A 23756-nucleotide genomic window follows, 5' to 3' on the forward strand; every position below is an offset into this window, starting at 1 on the left:
ATGAGACCTTTCTTAGTTTTGCTGTTGTTTGGGATTAATAAAATGACAAATGCGACATTTCCAATGGCGTTGCACCAAGATGTGCAAAGTAGCCTACTGTGACCAAACTTAACCCTAGAATGTATAAAGAAGATTACATTTATCTCATGTTATGTTGTTTATGATGGTGTATATGGATGAGCTTTTTAAAGGAATTTCTGTCAGTAATTTTCTGTCAGTCTCCTTTAACCAAATTTGGTGTTTTTGGCCCAGGGCCGGTTCTAGACATTAAGGAGGCCCTAGACAAAAATTCATTTTGGAGCCAACCCAGACTCCAAGCAGATCCTTCCAAGAATTTTTTATTTTTTTTTAATTTTGCATATTTTTTACTTATACAGTACAAATGTTAGGACACATTACTATTTTTAATGATTTATTTGATCAAAAATACAGAAAAATATAATAATATTGTGAAATATTTTTACAAGTTAAAATAATGTTTTTCTATTTTACCATACTTTAAAATATATGTCTGTGATGCAAAGCTGAATTTTCATCAGCCATTATTCCAGTCCAGTCAGATCAGTGTGGATCACATGATCCTACATACATCATTCTAATATGCTGATTTATTATCAGTGTTACAAACAGTGCTCAATGTTATTGCCTGCTCTGCCTATAGCTAGCGCCGGCCCTGGTTTCGCCTTTACAGACGAATCTTAAAGATGGTAAACAGTCCATATAAGGTTTTGTTGTTGTTGTTGTTGTTGTTGTTGTTTATAACAGCTTTAATCATTTAATAATGTATGATAAAGTGAAAATAGAAATATAGGCCTACAATGTGAGCTCGAGCAGCGTACTGTTGCATGAAAACAATCTTCTCTGGCTGACGAGATATGACTTTTATTATATTTTTTGTGTAACTGTTGTGGTTAAAGAATTTTGTACTTATCATACTTTTTTATATCCCCACAATGATTGTAAACCCTGAAATTTATGATGTTGTGGAGCCATAATTCTGGTCCCCATGAAGAAACGGCTTATACATCATACAAAATTATGTTTTGTGAATGTTTTATGTAAGGGTTAGATTTAGAGGATAGAATTGAAAGTGTTTACAGTATAAAAATCATTGTCTATGGAGTATCCTCATATAACACAAATAGGCCTACTCATCATGTGTGTGTGTGTGTGTGTGTGTGTGTGTACTTACATTAATCATGAACAAATTTATACCCAGAAGTGAGAGAAATCTGACAAGACCTCTTTTTGGGAATATTCTGGAAAAAAATATATTTTTATTTTATTTTTATTTTTTATTTTTTGGAATTTACACGCAAACTGATCGGCAACCACATCTTTCAGATGCCATCTTTATTTATTAGCTCAACTGTCAAAGGAAACCGAACGTACAGGATTGCGGGATATCAAAGGCAGCGAAGGAAACATATGCTGCCTTTAAAAAAATCAATCAAATGATGGTATTTCAGTAGACAGGATTAAAAACGATCATTTGATGCAGACATGCCTTGTTGTCATCTGACCTCCATATGTTACCTGCGGAGGCAGCATTTTTCAGCTTTCAGAGACAGCCTAGGAGCGCTTGTTCTTAGAGATTTGCCTTCCTCCTCCAACACACCTGTTTGTAATTTTCAAGTGTTCCTGAAGATCTTAATAAGCTGGTTCAGGTGTGTTTGATTTTGCACGCAAATCTCCATGTACATAGTACAATGAACAAATGAACATTACATTTGTGTATTATGAAATTCTTAGATGATTTCATTTAATTGAAAATAAAGTTAAAAAAGATCAAATCCACTAAAAACCATTAAATCCTAAATGCCATTTTGACCCTTCAGGTGCATATGGTGTATAATACATGGCAGATGAACAAATCTCAAAGCATCAGACCTTTACAACACATAGCCATTGCTGCTCCATTTTAAGACACCTTTGCAATATTCATGGCCATATATGGCTTCGTGATCTGGAAGACATTCACCTCCTGATATATATAACTGGCTGTTCATTCAGCTTTATAATCCTTTATTGTCAGCACCATGGAGAGCTCCACACAGCAAGAAGAGCAGAAATAGACACTTTCCAGACTCCTCGTCCTCAAGACAATTTCCTCTTCTCTTTGTCATCATTCCTTGAATTCTATACCAAATAATAACATCATTCAAAAAGTCATTCAAAAGTTTGAAATATCAGATGTGTATCAGAACATCACATGAATTCAGTTCATAGTAATATTCTTCTGTAATGATATGTTGGATGTGTTTCAATTTATATTTGATTATTCATTTCTCACAAAACATTTGAAATGCTGGAATGATTTGAGTATAAAGGCCAGTGCTCTGTTGCAGCCTCTCTTCATGGTGAAGTACTTTGCATTCAGATGTGCTCTGATGCTCTAACACAAATGAAAGGAATGGAAAAAATCTCTATTATTTTGTCAGCCATTAACATCGTGAGACAAAATGATGAGGACCTGAGACGTACCCGAGATATTCTCTGCTGGACTACACACACACACACACACACACACACACACACACACACACACACACGCACACACACACACACACACACACACACACACACACACACACACACACACACACACACACACACACACACACACACACACACACACACACACACAAGCACATTTTAATAACAGTATGATGAGGTCTTTTACAAGCACAACCTAATCAGGATTTGTAATGTTTGAAAAATTCATATATCATCTGTGTAAATTAGTTTTTAGTGATCTTTAGTGTAATCTACTTGAAAAAAAAAACCTTAATATTTGTAGTGTTAAAGAGTTTTAATACAATAATAAATTATATTTACTGTATCTGCTATAATAGCATGCACAACGTTTCCTAAAATGCTATATATATATATAGTACACACACATACCCACAGACACAGAGAACAAACAGTCAAGTTTTGTCACACGCTTTAAGCACCAAAGCCCTGTGCATGTCCCCTCTGTTGCCAGGCAACCCAACCAACTCCTTATTCATGCTCAGCTGGTTTCTCTGTAGAGGAATCCCAACCCCATTTCTCCCCGCTTTCCCCTATTTTTTATCTGCCATCTAGCAACCTTTTATCTCTGTCATTTTTTTTTTTCAGCCCACATATGAACATGCATGCATTAACATGGGCACAAATGAAATCTGATTTTCCGTCTGCTCCTGTGTTGACCTTCTATGCATTACACGGCCAATTTCATAGTGTCTCATGACATGTGTTTAAGGTCTGGTAATTTTGTTACACCCTTTTGGCTTATTTAGTATTTTGAATATTTCTATTTAGCTTTAACTTACTTTTATTTTTGAAGTTTTTTTATCACATATTTTATTTTATTTAAAATACAGATTTAAAAAAAAAATTGTTTAGGTAAATGATTACAAGCATTAAAGTTTACAGTAAAGTACTGTAAAGAGAGCATGTCCATGCTCTAAAGAAAACAATAGCTGCGATGTATTCCCATTGAACGGCCATTAATTCCACCGAGTTGTTTGTTCTTTCTGATTGTTCATTTATCATAAGCGACAACAAATCAAATCTTGAAAGGAAAGCGCTGTGACATTGTCAGTCTGTTGGAGAGGAGGAATGCAATTAGGAAACAATGAAATACACTCTCATTAAACAAACAATTATAATTTGGAGCAGCAGCTCTGCATACATATCAGAGATGTTCAAACATTCTCAACAGGTGCCAGAGGTGAAGTAAATACCATATTAGTTCCCTTTATTTGAAAGAATAAATGATTTTTTGTTCTCATATTGTTTCTCTTTCATCACGGCGCACATTGTTAGCTGAGGAATCCACTGTAAACTTTAGGCAGTGTTTGTGAAGGCTTCAAATGGCTTCAGCCTGTTACCAGACCCAAGCAAGCACACACTTGGTTGGATGCTCTGCCTCTGTGATCTTTCACATCTGATAAACCCTCACGACATCCTCACAGACGTCGCTTAAGGCAGAACACTTTGTTAATGCCACCTGACAAGAAGTCTGCATCAGTTCCACCTTAAAAGGGGCCAATAAATGAAATCCAGCTTAGTTTTTGAGTTTCCCCTCTGGTCAAGTTTGTGTGTGCTATGATTGTGCGCACAAGTGGACACATCTGTTCTGACAGATGCTTGTTTGTACCCAAAGATATGCTTTTCCAGAAGGTGCAAAGGAGTGAGGGGAGGTTAATGGAGTACTGTCTGTCTCTGTTTAGCGTTGTGTGGGCATTGACAGCTGTATCACATACAGGGAGATACCGATTCCATAACCAAAAGAAATGAGCTGGGAAGCCCCACCGTTATGCTATTAAAGCAAGATCTTAGATAAATGTGCATGGATTCCTGGTTCTTCATTCAGCGCTGCTAATCTCAAATTCTGCTGGTTAGTCAAAGCAGAGTCAGCTACACAAAAAGCTCTCAGACAGAATGAAGAGATGGATGGAAAAGGCAATGAAATGCAGAAAGACAATATGGATTGGGAGTCTAGTGGACTGTACCAGATGCAGGCTTTTAAGAGCAGGTAAATAAAAGAAGCAGCTGGCACACAGTGAACTTATCGATGCTTATTGACTAGCACTACCTCAGCTCACAATGCCATTTCACTGAGTGAAATTTAGACTGCAGTTAGGTTTGTGCCATGGTTATTATAGTTACCTAAACTAAAACCATAAAAGCATTTTTGTTGACTAAAATAAATGTTAACTGAAAAACTTATTTTAAACTTATTTTATTTCAGCCAGATTCTCTGTTTTTAGTTTAAAAGAATAGTTCAAGATGTACTGTGGATGTTTGTTTGTTCATCAAGAAATTTAGCATTATATCACATGGTCACCAATGCATCCTCTATAGGGACTGGGTGCCGTCAGAATCAGACTTAAAACACAAGTAATTAAGTAATCCATGCAACTTCATTCCATCAAATAACATCTTGTGAAGTGAGAAACAGGTCTGTTATCAAAAGGCTTTTAGCTTCAAACTGTTGCTTCCAGATAAAATACAAATCCTCTATCCATATTGCTTTTTCCAAAGAAAAAGTCGTATTTTCCAATAAGGAGAAAAATATGCACAGATCAAGCACTGTCTACAAGCACAAAAAGTCCAAAACTGTTCTAAACAAATATTTTGGTTGATTTTGATGTGAAAGGACAGGGGATGGACTTTTTCACTGGAGGATGTGTTATTATATATTATGAAGTATTATTTTGTCCAGAAATGACGGTTTAACCTTAAAATGCTTAGATGATGGATTTGTTTCTTACAAACAAGCAGCTTTTCACTTCACAAGACATAAATGGATGGACTGGAGTGGCGTGGATTACTTGTGGAATATTGTGATGTTTTTCTGTTTGAACTTTCATTCTGACGGCACCCATTCACTGCAGTTCTGATGAAGATACAAACTCATCCACATATTGGATGGCCTGAGGGTGAGTACATTTTCAGCAAATTTTCATTTTTGGCTGAATATTCCTTTAACTTGATGCACAAAAAAAAAAAAAAACTGAAATAAAAATTAATAAAAAACCAAACAGAAATGACAAAACACAACAAGATTACTAAAACATTTAATTTAATATGAAAACAGAATACATAAAAACAAACAAAAATTACCTCAACATTTTTATAAAAATGATAAAAGGATTTCAATGATATTAAAATAACACTGTTTGTGCTGTGTGGTTGTGAAACTGAGAGGTTTTTTTTTTTTTTTTTTTTTTTTAGCAATAAGGACCATGACATTTTTGAGTTGCACAGTGCAAAAGGAGGGGGCACAAACATGATCACCCACACAGAAGGAGAGTAACTGAGCCATGCTGGCTTTGACAACACTTTATTTCAGTCAACAGGGGAGCTGTCTCTTTGCCCAGGCAGAAAACTGAGAACAGTATGGCAAATTGAAAAGCTGTTAAAACTAAGCCCACAGTAGTTCATTCAAGCATTTACACTTGTCAGGATTGTTGATGTAAGTAATGAAAACTCTGAAAATGTTTGACAGATGATATATTGAGCGAACAGTACATTTTGATTCCCATTTTCATAGCATCATTAGGCGAATATATCATACTGAGAAGCCCATTACAACCATTATCTGCATTAATCATGAAGCTACAATAGACATATATTGAAAAAAACCATATAAACAACATCATGTCACTGTTGCAACATTAAGCTAATGCCAGTATCAGTGGCCTGGACCTTAAAAGCGTCACCGTTTGAGTAACATATACAGAACACCAACATATTGCTCTAATTTCAACCCAAGCAAATTAAAAATGTAAATCTGCCCAAACTATGTGATAAAATCTCAGCAGCATTTTCCATTCACTGTGAACCAAAGAAACAGCAGTGGCTCAGATGCAGTGCTAATTCCACTTGAGACTGTGCTCGTGGATCAAAGTGTCCACAACAATACAAAGCACTGTGGTGCTTCAAACAAACTCATTGAATCATTTACCTTTAAACCATGTGTGGGTGTACACTTTCATTGATGGTGCATTGCTTATGGCTGAGAATTAGATACACAGCTGCGTGATGTACGTGAAAACTAATATGCAATCAGAAAATAAAGTGCCATATTTAATTTGACTTGAAATGCTACATCAGTCAATATAAAGGTGCAGTGATCTGTCTTACAGATACTGTAGTGCAGTTATAACAAAACAACACAGCTATCACATTTAGTATGTATGCGCTTTCATTTTAAACAGTATGTCGTTAATACACAATACCTGTGAGCTTAATTCATAATTTAGCCAAAATACTGACATTGACATAAGAAGGTTGATATTTTATAATTATATAATACACAAATGTAGCTAAATAAAAAACAGAGGTCTGTATGAAAATGCCAGAAAACACTGCATAAAAAGGCAAGGAAAAATCAGTTAAATACTCAAAAATCACACAACGACATACAAAAATAAAGCTAAGGAAATAAGTTAATTTGTTCCGTTAAAGTATGATAAGATGCTCCTTAAATTGTCCTGGCAGTGGTAAGATTGTAAGGAGGCTGTAAAAAGCATTCATTTCAGAATGCTGCCAAACAGATACGTCAAAAGTACACAATTTGTACAAAAACTGCTATTATAATTTTGTAGTAGAGGAATGATTGTATATGCAATAGCTAATGGCTCACTGGGAGGGCACCATGTTCTTACCACCAGGCTCTCTGTTGAGATATGTGGCCCAATAGACCAGGTTTAAATGTGAGATAGCCAAAAGCATAAACCAGGTTAAAACTGCCAAAAAGCACTGGAAAGATGATGCGGGACATACGGTCAATCTTGCTGACGCTGTTGAAGGTCTTCAGTGCTTGTTTAGGCTGTGGCGCTCTTTGAGACAGTGGGCAGAGCAGAGTCCTTTGCAATGTGGGGCGCGTAGTTTGCCACAGCGACTGCATATGCGTTATTCTTTTTAATAACGGACATCTCCTTTTTCTGAAGTCAGAAGGAATTGGTTAACACAATGCTACACGATCAGTCAATAATATTAGGCTAAATGTTATAATAGTATTAAAAAAGGAAAACACCATGTCAGACAGCGTTCAAAATGATGGGAGTTTAAAAGTACAGTTCACTCAAAAAATCTAATTTGCTGAAAATGTACTCATCCTCAGCCCATACAAGATATAGATGAGTTTATTTCTTCATCGGAACAGATTTGGAGAAATGTTACATCACTTGCTCACCAGTGGATGCTCTGCAGTGAATGGGTGCCGCCAGAATAAGACAGTATTCCACCACTCCAATCCATCAAATAACAAAAGCTACATGTTTGTAATAAATCTGTCATTGAGATATAAATAAATTTTTAACTTCAAACCATTGCTTCCTGTTAAAATTAGTCCTCTGTCCATAATATTGCTTTCTCCAGTGAAAAAATTTGTCTTGTGTGAATTGACCGTTTGCAAAGACCCGCCCTCCTTAGTTACTGTTGCCATCCCCAACAAACAATGCTCGTTTAACGCTCTCACACTACACATCATGTTCTCACGCAGTGAAAAATACACCGCAGTCGCAGAGCAAAGAGGAAACTGACAACACACCGACAGAAAAGACAGAGCAGGTTACTTCTGTTATGAAACAAGGTCTCAGGACTCTCAGCTTTCCAATTTTGTAATTTTTAAAGAAATTCAAACAATAAATACCATTTTGTGGCTCTTTAATCTGTCCTGACAGATCACTGTATTGCCTAATTCAAACACGTGAACCGATCGTCTTTTCATATGTACTAAATGCATGAAATGAACATGAACAAACATCAGAAAGTATTTTATTTAAACCACGAAGCACACCATTTTTCAAGTTTAAGTCCACCAAGTGAATCTACTCTCTTGTCTGATTTGTGGTTAAGGTTAAAAGGGATAATGTTACAGCAGCGGCTACAGGGCATGCACATTTACATAATTTCCGAGCTGACAATATAACATAAAATCTATGAAAATGATTTTAAAAAGCACATGGCGCCATAGTTTCATCACTTTAGAGTGTCGCAGTGAAGGACCTGTCATAGTTTAATTAGAGTTTAATAGTTTAACTTACCCTTAAAACAATGCAAATATAATTTTGGTGGGACAATCTGATAGTCGGTACCCCCGGCCGTAGATGTCAGGCAAGATGGCGGATAGCAGCGGCGGCACATAACATCCGCGTTCTGATTGTTCAGATCGCCTGTCAATCAAACTCTTTGCGAATGGTCAATTAGGAGAGAAATATGCACAGATCAAACACTCATTCTAAAGAAATCTGACTTTGATGTGAGAGGACAACAGGAAGTGGACTTTTTTTTACTGGAGGAAATGTCATTATGGATTATGGACTGGTATTTTGATCAGAAGCAACAGGAATCATGTGGATTATTGTGATGTTTTCATCAGCTGTTTGGACTCTCTTTCTGATGGCACCCATTCACTGCAGAGGATCCATTGGTGGGCAACTGATGTAATGCTACATTTCTCCAAATCTGTTCAGATGAATAAACAAACTCATCTACATCTTTGATGGCCTGAGGGTGAGTACATTTTCAACAAATTTTAATTTTTGTTTTAATTTTTGTTTTTATTTTTATTTTGATGTATGTTGAATTGTTGATTTTCTGTTTTCCTTAATATAATTAATTTTCATTTTCAATGTAATATAATCAAAGGATGTGCTGATGTGTTCAAAATCAAAGCCTGGTCTGTGTCGTCATGGTTACCTTATCATTGACAATGCTCTTGCCATCCCAGGCCCAGCCGCGCTTGGTGAAGTAGTTTACTGTGGCAAACTCGATGAGGAGCAGTTAGAAAACAAATGCATAGCACACAGCGTGAACCAGTCCATGTGGCAGTGGCACGAATAGGCCACCTGTTTGGTAAAGAGTTTCGAGCTGTAGTTTCGAGCGCTGGTCATCGTTAGCACTGTAGTTACACCTAGACAAAAATATGAACAAAAACCACAACAAAAAAAAACTCAGTGAGCAATGTATATAACGCATTAGTGCAGCATGCCTCACTGCAGATAATTACCAGCATTAATGCCGTTCACGTTAGTTTTGTTGTAGGAGTGTGGAGGGGTGTAGAACAGATGTACACGTGTAATCACAAATGCCCTGGTTTTGTGTAATTTTGAGTAATTTGACCTAATTTGTTCTTTTTATTTTTATTTTCTTCTGTTTTTTGTAGACAATCTTAATGAATTTTTTTCATCCTCCGGGAAAATAAATCAATCCAAATATATTCATCATTACAACAGATATTAGGGGAGAAAAGATATTAGGGTTCAAAAAATTGTAAGATTTTATATTTTTATTAGTTTTATATTTTTTTTTTTCTGGTGGATTTTTTTTGGGATTTTGATTAGTTGAGGAATGAATAGCTTTGTTTGGAAAAAATGAATCCTTCTAGAACGACTGGGGTGGTTTTATACAGTAGTGCATCTGCAAGGAAAATATAAATAATGATAAACTGACTTTTATCATTATAAAAAATTACTTTTTACTCTGAAGATCTGTTTAAATGCAATACATACCATTATGGCAGAACGATTTGGGGAAAAACTTGAAAAGTTAGAGCTTACTCATTACAAGAACCAGCTCAAACCTCTTTCAGTAACCATAAAGTGCACGATGAGTTTAAGAAAATAGATCATTCCCAAGTCATTACAAGAACCAGCTCAAAACTATTTTATTGTAATTATTGTTATCGGTTTATATTTATTTATCTTCGTTTTGGATTGAATATGATTTAAATTGTTATGTTCGTTTTTTATGTTTTTTTTTTTGGATAATTGGTTATTTGATCATTTATTCAGCGGCTTGGTTAGCTTTTTTGATTTCTAATTCAATGAGGACTTTCCAGGTCCAGTGCCTTCAAATTCAAGGACTTGATGTGAGGACACATTTCAAGTGAGAGCAAAGTTACATCGTGTTACCTTGTAAGATACATTGTTACAGTTTTCATGCGTCAAACACAACTATGCAAAAAAGCACTTTTTTGGCCATATGACAGAAATCTAATATTCTATTTGTCGTATTTCTGTTTTGTATAAAACTGAAGAATATTCAGTACATCCTATACTGTATTCTAAAACAATCTGATATTAACTTTTGCATTAGGGTTGCCAACTTCGGAAAATAAAAAATAAGAGACAATTCTGATTCTTTGTAGGAAAATAAGGGACAGAATAATTGTCGCTCAAAATATTTGTTCTTTTTTAAACAATGACATTTACATTTTTGAACTAAAATGGTATTGCAACCATGTAGCCTATGAATTCATGAAAATGAATATTTTTCAATTAAAGAGAACTTGGAGTGTGTGGTCTGCTTTTGGTGCTTGAATTTGTTCTTCAATATTAATGAGGTCCAGGTTTAGGAATATGCTAGGAGTTAATTTTTTTTAAAAAAATGTGTGATTTTGTTTCTTTATTTAACAATATTAACTTACAATAGGCCTACTGAAAGACGTCCTCCCTCAGGTAGATTGTATGTTTTCTTGTCTAGCTGGATGGTGTGCTTATGATCAAAAATCACGTTCTTTGCATTCACCCAAACTGATTTGGCAAAATCTAAACACGGATGGTGAAGGGGATTGCTGTTAGCATGAGTGAAGTAGGAATTATGGGTCTTAAAGCCTTCCTTGAGTGGCTACGTTCGCAATTCAAACAATGATTTGTGCAAAAAGAATGATTAATTTGTTATTTGTATGGTCTAGATGGCCATGCGGCATATGCCTGCGAATACAGGACAAACTGCATTCCGTATAGCTTTAATACAGAACGCTTCTCTGATGCCTTAAATACGGGACAATTCCATATTATACGGAATGGTTGGCATCCCTATTTTGCATGAATTTTTTTTAAAAGAGCTTAGGCTCATGTAACCAAGGTTTTATGATATATGAATATGCTTTTAAGTTTTTCTTGCCTCATGGGTTTACATTATCTTAACAAGCAAAGCAATTCAACATTAATTTCACGGTGTGTCTGTGAAATGTTGAGGTACCATAGTAGTAGTTTTGTGCGTGCATGAACATCATGGCAACGTACAACACAAAGTACCTTACGTGGGAAACACTTAACATAACACGTAAATGCGAATATCTAACGTAGGCTAAATCAAGCAAGCTAGTACGCATAGGCCACAAAGTGTTGGCAAAATAACACATTAGTGGACCAGAGGGAATAATATGAAATTTCTTTCCAGAAAACTTCTTGCACAAAATAAATTCAAGCACTTTCAAGGACCTGTATCTATGTATGTTTATTTTCAAAAACTTTCTAGTGCCTTGAAATTTTTTTTTCAGATTCACAAACTTTCAAAAATTTCAAAGACCCGTGGGAACGCTGTTAAATAAATTTAATTTTGAAATACATTAAAATGGAAAATAGTTATTTTAAACTCTAATAATGTTTCACAATATTGTTATTATATTTTTGAACAAATAAATTCAGTCATAGTGAGAGATATATTGTAATAGTGTTATACTTACACTATAAAATAAAATAATTTGGTGTTTAATAAAAATCATTTAATTTTATATAGTAGTACAACTGTAAAACCACAACACAATTTCTTTATTTTCAAATGTTAAACCATTGTGATTTTGGCAGTTTTCCTGCAAATAAATAAAAGTGCAGTCTGGATTAGCCATTTGCTATCTGTGCTAATACTGCGCTGCACAGTGCATAATTCAATTTTGCCATTGTGATTTTTTTATTATTTCATCATGGCAGCATTAACTAATCAAATGATGACCAAATGATCATATAACCAGCATTTTAAAGAGCCAATTTACAGTAGGTGCCTGTATCACAGTGGTGGAGTGGTGTTGCACAGTCCCAGTAAAGTGTACCATACACGGGTAGTTTACTGCACCCCCCAGCAACTGAGCACTGATGCAAGATGTAGAATTGTGGTGTGCAAATTACGTTCAGCAATTCATGATAGTTTACCTCATTTGCATAATTCCTTTAGTGAATTGGCCACTATAACAACAAAGCGTGTGAATAAAAGACGCTATCAGTGTTTCATTCTTAGCGAATTCCCCCTGTGAGTCTGTGTTTAATTTAAATGTGTTTTTGGATGCTAAGGCTTCCTCCCACTGAATGAACAAAAATACACACATTCATGTACATAACTGGGCAAATTTTTCACCTACAAAAACACAGAAATACACACGGTGGCCAATTTTTATAGCTGTTTGCCTTCGCTTGCTGCCATTTCAAATTCATCTCTAGAGTTCTGAAGGAAATTGAAATTGCTAGAGAAAATCAAAAACTGTACACATTCTACATCAGCTTTACCCATGACTGCATCAGTAATTTAATCAGAACTACAAAATCAGCATGCTAAATTGATTTTCCATCGAAAAGATGTACACAGCCAACAAATAAATATGTGCCGTAGTAAACTGAATTCAAAGCCTTTCCACATTATGTTCTGATTACACAACACATGCTCACCCACCAAAAACTGTGCGTGCGGGGACAGACTCTCGGTTGAGCCAAAAAGAGACTTGGGATAAGATGACAGTCATTATGCAAGGCAGGTACGTCTGGATCACAAAGTACCCAATCTTCCTCTTCAGATGGAAATGGGCAGTCATCACTGTATATTCACCTACACAGCAGGAGAGAAACACAGAGAGAGAAGAACGATGGACAGGAGCATTTGGATCCATAATATTCTGACTGCTTGCGAATGTCTTACCAGTACTGGACTTGATGGTTTCCTTGCCAACAGTTTGTCCAGTTAAGTCATACTGGTTAAGTCTAGAACCATCTGGAGCTACTTCCACCGATAAGGTGGCATCACGTGTCCAAACATACGTCACCTCTGTCAGAGTGTAAGCATCTACACACAGACACAATATATTTTTAATAAAACCCAAGGCACAGACAGACAGTAAGCATCATGGGAAATAAAGTACATGATTAACATTTTTGCTTACAGCTGCCAAATTTAAGTGGACAGGAATGGAAGTCCATTGGAAAGTCCTCAAGATGCATCGGGCATTCAGCTTGCACTGTCAACCTGCACAAGATACACAAACATCATAAAACAGTCATCCCTTAAAATTATGTATTCTTACTAGGACTAAAATGTATAAAAAGGAATTTTCCCACCATCAGAGTAATTCAAGCTTACTGTTAATTATACGATATATAAGATTTTTTGAAAAAATAAATGCTTCCATTCATCAAGGACGCATTTAATTGATCCAATGTGACCGTAAAGTAATTTATTTTATGTTATTTTATTAGTTGTGTGTTATGTAATTTAAATTAAATTTTTTACTTTTTCATTATTATCTTAAAATAGAAAGTTATTTTAAATTATAATATTTCACAATATTGTTTTATTGTATTTTTGATCAAATAAATTCAACATTGATGACATAACAGCTTTCAAAAACATTAAAAGCAACTTAGAACTGTCAAACAATTAACTGCAATTAATCGAACCCAAGATAAAAGTTTGTGTTTACATAATATGTGTGTGTGTACTGTGTATATTTATTATGTACATATAAATACACATGCATGTATACATTTAAGAAAATGTTTTTGGTCTTAAAATTTTAATGAATTTTTTATATAAATAGTTTGATGAATTATTCAGCAAATTATGTAATTATTTCGATTAATTTATTTGATAGTACAGGGGCACCTCATGGTGTACAGTAGAGTGCCGTTCTCCATAATCCGCAGTAGTTTGTTGGGCATGGTCATGTTGTGAGCCACAGATTTCTTGCCGTTGTGAAAGAAAGTGTCTGGAGTCCAGATTTTACTGGCCATCAGGTTGTTGAGACGCAGGATGTTCATTGGCCCGTTAAACTTCAGTCGCTCGTCTGTCCAGCGCTGACGGAAAAACACATCCACTGTGTATTCCTGAGAATAGAGTGACATACAGGGGAGATAAGAGTGCAAGAGTGCAAGACATTCTTCAGTGCTGATGTGTGCATCAGACAAAATATACCTGACACAGAAAATATATCTACATTCAATGTGGGATCCAAAGTCTGAATGCTGCCGTTAGTCTATTTCAGTTTGGTTTAATTAAAAAATATATTATCAGGATAACCACTTGAAAAGTTGAGTTTAATTTTTAAAACAAATATTTTATTCATCATCAATGCATTTAATTGATCAAAAGAGACTGTACAGACATGTATAATGTTAAAAAAGATTTCAAATTTTTAACATTCTATTCAAAGAATCCTAATAAAAATGTATCAAAGTATCAAGTATAAATGTATCATTCACAATAATAAGAAATGCTTCTTCTGCAGAAAATCAGCATATTAGAATGATTTCTGAAGGATCATGTGATAATGAAAAATTGCTGCTCAAAATTCAGGTTTGCCATCACAACAATAAATTACATTTTAATGTTTTTAAATACATTTGAAATAAATTAGATTTTAAATACATTTTAATTATTTAAATATAAAAGAGAAAACTGTTATTTTAAATTTTAACAGTATTTCACAATATTAATGTTTTTTCTGTATTTTTGATCAAATAAATACAGCCTTAGTGAGCAAAAGAGGGGAAAAAAATCCTACTGACACTAAACCTTTGAATAGTAGTGTATATTTAATGAGTATTAAAATATACCTGTAGTATTTATTTGTTCTACTTTTTTGCTTTAATGGCATATCATTTGTTTCTAGATTTAATCAGAATCAGAAAGAGCTTTATTGCCAGGTATGTTTACACATATGAGGAATTTGTTTTAGTGACAGAAGCTTCCACAGCACAACAGAAAGACAGTGACAGGCAAGACACAGATAATAAAAATAGAATAAGTAAATCAGAAATAATAATATACAAAAAATATTTAAAGACTATATACAACATATACAAAATGGGCAATGGATGGTATTTGTGTGTACAGGTATGAAATGTACTAATGCAACTGAAATTTGATTTTAAATCTCAGATATTAAACGAGGTCTCAGACACTGGATGTCACTGTAAACCTTTCAAAGACAGCTAAATAAAAGGTATTAAAAGTAACACTGAATGGGCTCCCTCAGTAAGTGTCAGCAACTTTTCAGTTCACTCAATATGTTCATTGTCTGTGTATAATGTGTGTTTCATCTTCCTCTCTATAGTACTAGAAAGTGGCAAAGTGTCAGAAGCGCTTCACATCACAGCATTATATCCCAATCCCTCAGGCACTGCGCTGACATGCACCGACCCCCGGGGTGAAGGCGGGCATCCAGTTTCCATGGCAGCACAGAGACAGAAAAACACAATGTTATGTACGTAAGAGATAATACTTCTTCACTCCCACACTCATACAGGAAAAATAATATTGTGTGACAGTACATGCTGTCACTGGAGCGCCGGGGCTCCCCAGCACTCACAGAGCCCATCTGTAATGCTTCATTTCCTTCGCATTCTTCCATCCATCCTCCATCAGCTTTCACAATGTCACGATCATACTGTTTGGAACAAACCTATTATGGGTCCATACTAAGTAAATTCCAGCACTATTATAAAATCTAAAACCTTTATCTCGAACAAACTTTCAGGAAAGCTTGCCTGATCATTTGATATTCTTGCTAACGTCTTGCAACATTACCCTCCATTATGCAGGAGAACTCCTCAAGCAAGAAGACAATACTTGTCACTTTCCATTCTGTCATATCATAACCACACGGCCTGAAGGAAGTGGCACAGTCAGACTGATAAAAATAACCTGCTTTTGTGATCCTCCATAGTATATGTCTATTTTAAGGCATTATAATGTTCAAAGGAACATGAAATTGTGGAACACTAGACTGATCATTCAAAGGGAAGTGGGCAAAAAGCAAGATCTATGTGAAACAACACTAGATGTAATACTGAAGATTTTGTATATCTTTGACCATATCAGGATCAGATACAGCAATATTATTATTTCTTTAAAGGGTTCATGAACTGAGAACTCAAATTTCTCTTGATCTTTTGACATATAAGAGGTCATTGTGTTATAAAAACATTCTGTAGGTTTCAGAGCTCAAAACTTTCTTGTTAGTCTAAAACGAGCTTATATTGAAGCAAGTCTTCTAAAATAACAGGTTGTGGAATGTGCCATTTTATAACATAAAAGTATGGATAAACCAACCCGATCTCATGCAAGTGCGCATTAATAGTACGCCAAATAAAAACAAAAATTCAATGTTAATATGTGTAAATTGTTTATTGTGTGTTTTTTATGCTAATGGTTGGTAGTGGTGGGTTGTTGTGTGGTTGAGTATTATATGTACACGAAAACTGTGTATTATATGCACGTCAACAAATTTCGTATCATATGTACACGAAAACTGCGTATTATATGCATGTCAACAAATTTCGTATCACATGTACACGAAAACTGCGTATTATATGCACGTCAACAAATTTTGTATCATATGTACACGAAAACTGCATATCATATGCACGTCTACAAATTTCATATCATATGCAGGCGAAAACTGCGTATCATATGCACGTCAACAAATTTTGTATCATATGTACGTGAAAACGGCATATTATATGCACGTTTACAAATTTCGTATCATATGTACATGAAAACTGCATATTATATGCACGTCTACAAATTTCTATCATATGCAGGTGAAAACTGTGTATCATATGCACATCAACAAATTTCGTATCGTAATCGTATGCACTAGTTTTTGTTTTTTTTGGCATACTATTTATAAGCATTTTCATTAGACCGGCCACGGCATAATGCTTCTACATCATGCCTGTTTACCCACCAATTCGTGCACGAAGTGTAAATAACAAGAGAGGCAATTTTTTTCAGTTCATGATCCCTTTAAAATTCACTGTTGGTCAGAGCATAGCTGATAATATAGAAATCTTTTTTTTTTATTTCTTCTAAAATAAAAGTCAAGAAATCCAACTATCCTGGACATTACATTGTAAACGGTCTGGATTGAAAAAAAAATAGCAGTATGGTATAAAGTTATCTTAGTATTTAACATGTAATGTTGTAATCTGTATAGGCCATAATTTATATATCTACAATACCATTTCAAAGTTTGGGGTCAGTAAAAATTATTATTTGTATTTTTTGAAAGAAATTAATACTTTCATTCAGCAAGGACACATTCAGTCTATCAAAAGTGACAGTAAAGGTATTTATAATGTTACAAATATTTCATATTAATGCTGTTATTTTGAACTTTATATTCATCAAAAAATCCAGAAAAAATGTACCATGGTTTTCATAAAAATATTAAACAACACAATTGTTTTCAACATTAAAAATAACAGTAAGCAGCAAATCACCATATGTGACCCTGGACCACAAAACCAGTCTTAAGTCGCTGGGGTATATTTGTAGCAATAGCCAAAAGAAAATTGTATGGGTCAAAATTATCGATTTTTCTTTTATGCCAAAAATCATTAGGATATTAATTAAAGATCATGTTTCATGAAGATAGTTTGTAAATTTCCTACCATAAATATATTAAAACTTAATTTTTGATTAGTAATATGCATTGCTAAGAATTCATTTTGACAACTTCAAAGGCGATTTTCTCAGTATTTAGATTTTTTTGCACCCTCAGATTCCAGATTTTCAAATAGTTGTATCTCGACCAAATATTGTCTGATCCTAATAAACCATACATCAATGGAAAGCTTATTTATTCAGCTTTCAGAAAAAAAATTACCCTTATGACTGGTTTTGTGGTCCAGGGCCACATATTTTATTTATTTTGTTTTTGGTAATGTGATTATGATTATTGGTGTTTTTGTGGTGAAGGTTCAGATTTGGTGTAGTGTGAGCAAATTACATTTTAAAATATATAAAAATTTGTTAATATATTATAAAATATATTGAAATAATACAAAACAGGTATCTGAACTTGTAATAATAGTTAAAAATATTTCTGTTTTATTATATTTTTGATCAATTAAATCCAGCCTTGATGAGTGTAAGAGACTTAAGGACTTAAGATAAGGTACCGTACATTTAAACATTATTTAGGATGCACAACTTTCACACATTAATACTGTAGAAATCTGTAGAAGAGAAGTAACAGAGCAGTGTTGTGTTTGATATTATTTACAAAATAATGCAAATCTCTCGCTAGAGTCTGACAGGTTACTCATCGCAGGTGTTGACTGGAGAACTGGAGATACACTGCAGATTCAAGCAATGTACTCTGGTAAATCAAGATTTCCCAAGAGCACCCCGCAAAAAAACATGACAGAAATACCCAGTGTGATGATCGTCCTGACATAATACGGTCTTTACGAACAGAGATTTTTCTAGTACAGGATAGTGAGAGTGTTCAGTGGGGTTTAGAAAACACACCACTGGCCAGTAAAAGATGATACATAATGAATGAAAAATCCCTTTTCTTCCATCTCTTTCTCTATTCTAAATATTTGAGAGCAGACAGTGTGAAGTGGGGAAAAAGAAGAGTACTGAGAAAAGCTTTTAGCCATCAGCAGGTACCAAATGCTATGAATAGACAACAGATGGAGAGAGATGATGTGGTATAAAAGGAGACATAGTGAGACAACCAACAGGAAAATATAAAATATTTCTGATAAATATTATTTGACTCTCACTACAAAGCACACAAATCATCTGATGTGAGAAGAGGGATGTCTTACCATGTCTGTATCTGATACTGGTCCAAAACTGGTCACATAGATATCGGTCTTCACCTCTGTCACTCGATCTATGTTACACAGCAAAATGAAACAATGTTATCAACCAGGAACTCCTCGTCTATAAGTCTACTCAAGTATAATGTGCTTTATGGTTGTGAACGACGTAAATTTCAGCCTGCTCCTCACATAAAACTACTGAAGACTTGGAATATAGCTGATGAGTCATGTGTACTTTTAATGCCGGTGTTTTTTGAAGCTTGATAAATCAGCATCCACTTTCCTGGATGGAAAACGAAAGCTCAAATATTCTGCCTGAGATCTCCTTTGTGTTTCACAGTTGAAGGGAAACTAATTTGGGGTTCAAATCACATAGAGTAAAAAAAAAAAAAAAAAAGATTTTTTCAAATCTGAGTGCATTATTACTTTAGCTTATCTTTAGTGGAACCATGGCAACACTTCATTCTGGCTCTTGGCTCGACCGCATGTCCACTGACTCCTGTGAATACGTTTTTGTGTGCTAGTCTCTCTAAATCTCAAAAACACTCACAAGAAATCTATTTGCCTCATGGTGGGCGTCGCTCGATCCATGATGTCTTTTATGTTGCCAAGCTCAGAGCTTCCAAACAATAGCAAGGGTTACATAAATACATATTAACACTGGCAGATTACACAGGCAGGGTTTGTTTATTGTGAAGTGGAGATGAGATTGCTGGCTTATTCAGTCAGGCGTGGCTCGAAATTTCTCAGGTCATCAACACCTCATTATAATTAGTTTATCAGTGGTAAAATCAGGTCAGAGTGACAATGCACATAAACAATGACTCACTTAAATGTTGTACACATAATGACATATTTCAGGCATTATTTTTTTCTTGTTGTGCTATTTATAAAATTCCTAAACAGAAACAACACAATCACAGTAATTTTGCTCATTAACACATCATAAAGTGCATATAACTGTAATATCAACTTAAGGAATTGTAAAACAGGACTAATTCCGAAGGTGTTCTTACCTCCAAGACCAGGTCTCAGCCTGTTGTCGTAGCCATCAAGCAGTCGGTCCAAGATCCGTGTGAAGAGGGTAATGTTGTTTTTAAAGGCATCTGAGCCGGATACGTCTGTCTCAGAACTACACAAGATACATCTGGCATCTCAAAAGTCTGTTACATAAACATGAAGGCTACAGAGTTGCATGCAGAAAAAGCTGTTCTCTACAAACCTTGTCCCATAAAGTTATGAGAGGACGACCATCTGGCAAAAGCACAAGCATGACAGCTGTACTAAAACACCTGAGACTTCATCTTAGCAAACTTGTCTCCAAACAGCCAATCTATTTATGATTCCCTCTAGGTGTGTGCATATTTACATATAAGTTTGTATAATTAGCTATTTTTTTGTGTGTGTAATTATTTATTTTGTGACCATAAGCATGATAATATTGACTTTTTCAAAAAAAAAAATGTTACAGAAATGTTTAGTATAAATGAAGGTCAATCACAAGTATTTTCAATGTCATTTACCACAGAAAATAATTCAATCAAAGGTTGAATTTAATATTTCAAAAAATAACTGAATTCCTCATTAAGACATCAGGGTTAGTGTAACGTTTAGTAACTCAAGTGGTGTCAGTGTGCAGAAATACTTTACTCATATTTCTGTTGATTGTATCACACTAGTCTTATGTATAACATGTATGTATGTATATATAATATAATTGTGGAAAAAAACTGTTTATTTGTTGTCTATAATCTTGTTTACTTTTATTCCAAGTTGCCTTCATTATGGTTTTTGCTTTAAAATGTTATCAAAATTATTATCTGGGTGATAATTCAACATGCTGTCTATTAAAATGAACTGCATTGAACTCAGATCATTGCTTTAAATCGTGAATTAATAGTGTATACAGTATAAGGGCCAGTTCACCTTTAAATGAAAATTCTGTCATTATTTACTCACCCTCGTGTCCTTCCAAACATGTATGACTGATGTTCCTCTGTGGAAGATTTTTTTGAGAAATGTTGGTAACCAAACAGTATTGGTGACCATTGACTTCCGTTTTATGGACTTAAAACAAAAAATAATGACATTTCTCTTAATGTATTTTATATTCCACAGAAGAAAGAAAGTTATACAAATTTGGAACAACATGAGGTGAGTAAATTATGACAGAATTTGAATTTTGGGTGATGTGATATTAACTTTACACTAGGCTATTAATTTATGTCTACTTTAATATATAATTATACTGTTTATTTCTAGCAATATTGTAATATGTTTGGTGACAAACATATTTAAAAGCTTTTTGACTGACTCTGAAAGAGAACACGACGGAGAGAGCGGTTGTGATAACCACACGTCTATTGGGATTTATCTTGAGAAAAAAAAAAACCGCATGCTCTCTTGAGAAAAAAAAAAAGAGTATTTTGTTTTGCTTACCATGCACGCCATAAAGCCAGCAGAAACAGGTAGATTAGAAATCCATGTGAATGACCCCATAGCCGATTCATTGTTGAGTTATTCCCTGCCAAAGAAGTTATTTCCGTCTTCAGGTCAGTCTTAAAAATTATTTATTTGAGAATGAATCAAGGCAAAACTTACAGTGACATTTATTTCTGCTTGTAAGCATTTTGCGTTTGCGCACATTCATATTTCCAGAGCGCGCACTGACTGTCATAAACTGAAGACAGGCAGCGAGCCATTGTGTTTCAAAAGTTTTACATTTTAAAACTGTTGCAAATACTGTTATACCTACAGCGTTTTTACATTTTTAAATGAAATCAATTAAAACTGTTCAAACAGAAGAAGAATGGTGTATAAAACTGTCGCTGTCACTGTGGCCAAGTTTAGATGTTCAAAATGTTCACAGCCCCAGGAAACTGATCGATAATTTACAAAACCAAACAAAAAATGTAAAACAAATTACCTTCGTTTTACCGAAGCGCAGCTCCTTTGAGACAAAGAAATAAGAAAAGTTCCAGAGGCGTCTCATCCGTAGATTCACGGAAACTCCCAGGGCGCGCGCAAAGTCATATAGACTGGCACGTGAGCTTACTGATAAGTGAGATATGCCTTCTTCTATGAATCTTTACGGAAACAATCCAAAGGCGTCCCCCGGTCACCAAGAGTCACGACACACAATCCGTCTGTATTGCTTAAGCTGCTCAAGTGAGGGCTGAAGCGGCTTGTATGAATATAGCCTAGGCGTGAGCCTGGAGAGCATCAAGTAGCCAAAAGACGCAAGAGGGGACACCGGGTCCTAGAGCCAGCACAGCTCACACTTTTGCCCACTGGAGAGCGCATGGACGTCAGGACTAGACATCAATTACATTTATTCCACCTGTTGAGTTAAATAAATAATAGTAGCTAATCAATCAATTCTGCCATTTCTCACATTGTTTGTGGAAAATAAGAAAAGATATTTTGGACAAATGTCTCGGTATTTATTTTGTCACCAAATCACCAAAATGGTTGCCAATATTATACTTCAGCATAGTATTTCTTACTGTCTGCAAGCTCACCAAGGCTGCCTTTATTTGATTAAAAATACAGAAATACTTTTAAAAATTACATTTTTAAAAAATTTCAGCATCATCTTGTGTATTTATTTATTTATTTATTTTGTGGAAACGTGATACTTTAAAAAAAATATTTGATGAATTAAAAGTTCAAAAGAACAGCATTTATTTGAAATATAATTCTTTTTTAACATCAAAAACATTGTAACATTATATTCGATCAATTTTATGTGTCCTTGCTGAACACAATTTACTTTATATAGCCTAGGTACAGGTAATCACAATCTCACATCAGGTGTGCCAATCCAACTATAGAGACCACATTTGAAGTGTTAAAGAGATTCAATGTTTATCATGTCTCGGTTCAATCCAACATAATCCCTGTCAAACTTCACTTCTGATGATGGGGTTCTTGCATCCATCGTTTAGTCTTTGTCAAATTATCATGTAAAAACATTATGTCAAAGCGGTTTGCAGGACCAAATTAGCAATTCTTGTAAAATTCTTGTGAAAACCAACAAGCAGCCAACTCGTAAGACATACATTAAAGGTATTAACTTGATATAGAAAAACTTAGGACTATGTTTTTTACTTGTTTGTTTACACACATAAACAGCTTTATTTAGCATTTAATTGTGTCTGTTGCCATTGGTAATACTCTAGGAAAGAACTATTTTTATACGATTTTGTTGACATTTGTTGACATTTTCTGACATATAAAATGTATGGCCAGAGATCCAGACAAGCTCTGCGGGCAGAATGTACAGAAAGCTAAAACACTGACAGGGAACATAAGCAATATGTCAGGACCCAAGCACATAAAATGCATATATACAACTTAAACATGTATGTTTCTAGTCTACACACAAACACATACACATTCAGGTCACTGGTTACTGTGAGAAAGATAACATGGATTTTTTGTTATTGCCCATATTGTTCAGTCTCAGTCTTTTCATAAAACTTCAGCTCATACAAACATTGCTCAAAACTATCCTCTTTCTCCTGGAGTAGCCAGTTTAGTCAGGATGTGTAACAACAGGTTACCTGTGTGATGGGGCTGTAGCACAGTAGTCTTACAGCACTCTGCTCTTGGGTTTAAAATTTACTCCATAAGGGCATCCCATAA

The 23756-nt window shown here is 34.8% G+C and overlaps 1 pseudogene; it reads right to left on the minus strand.

Annotated features, from left to right (window-relative positions):
- Nucleotides 1-5658: 5658 nt before the first annotated feature.
- LOC109104122 lies at nt 5659-22433 on the minus strand (annotated as a pseudogene).
- Between the last annotated feature and the right edge of the window lie 1323 nt (nt 22434-23756).

The sequence above is a fragment of the Cyprinus carpio genome, chromosome B13 (assembly GCF_018340385.1).
Source record: "Cyprinus carpio isolate SPL01 chromosome B13, ASM1834038v1, whole genome shotgun sequence".
In the NCBI taxonomy this organism is placed as follows: Eukaryota; Metazoa; Chordata; class Actinopteri; order Cypriniformes; family Cyprinidae; genus Cyprinus; species Cyprinus carpio.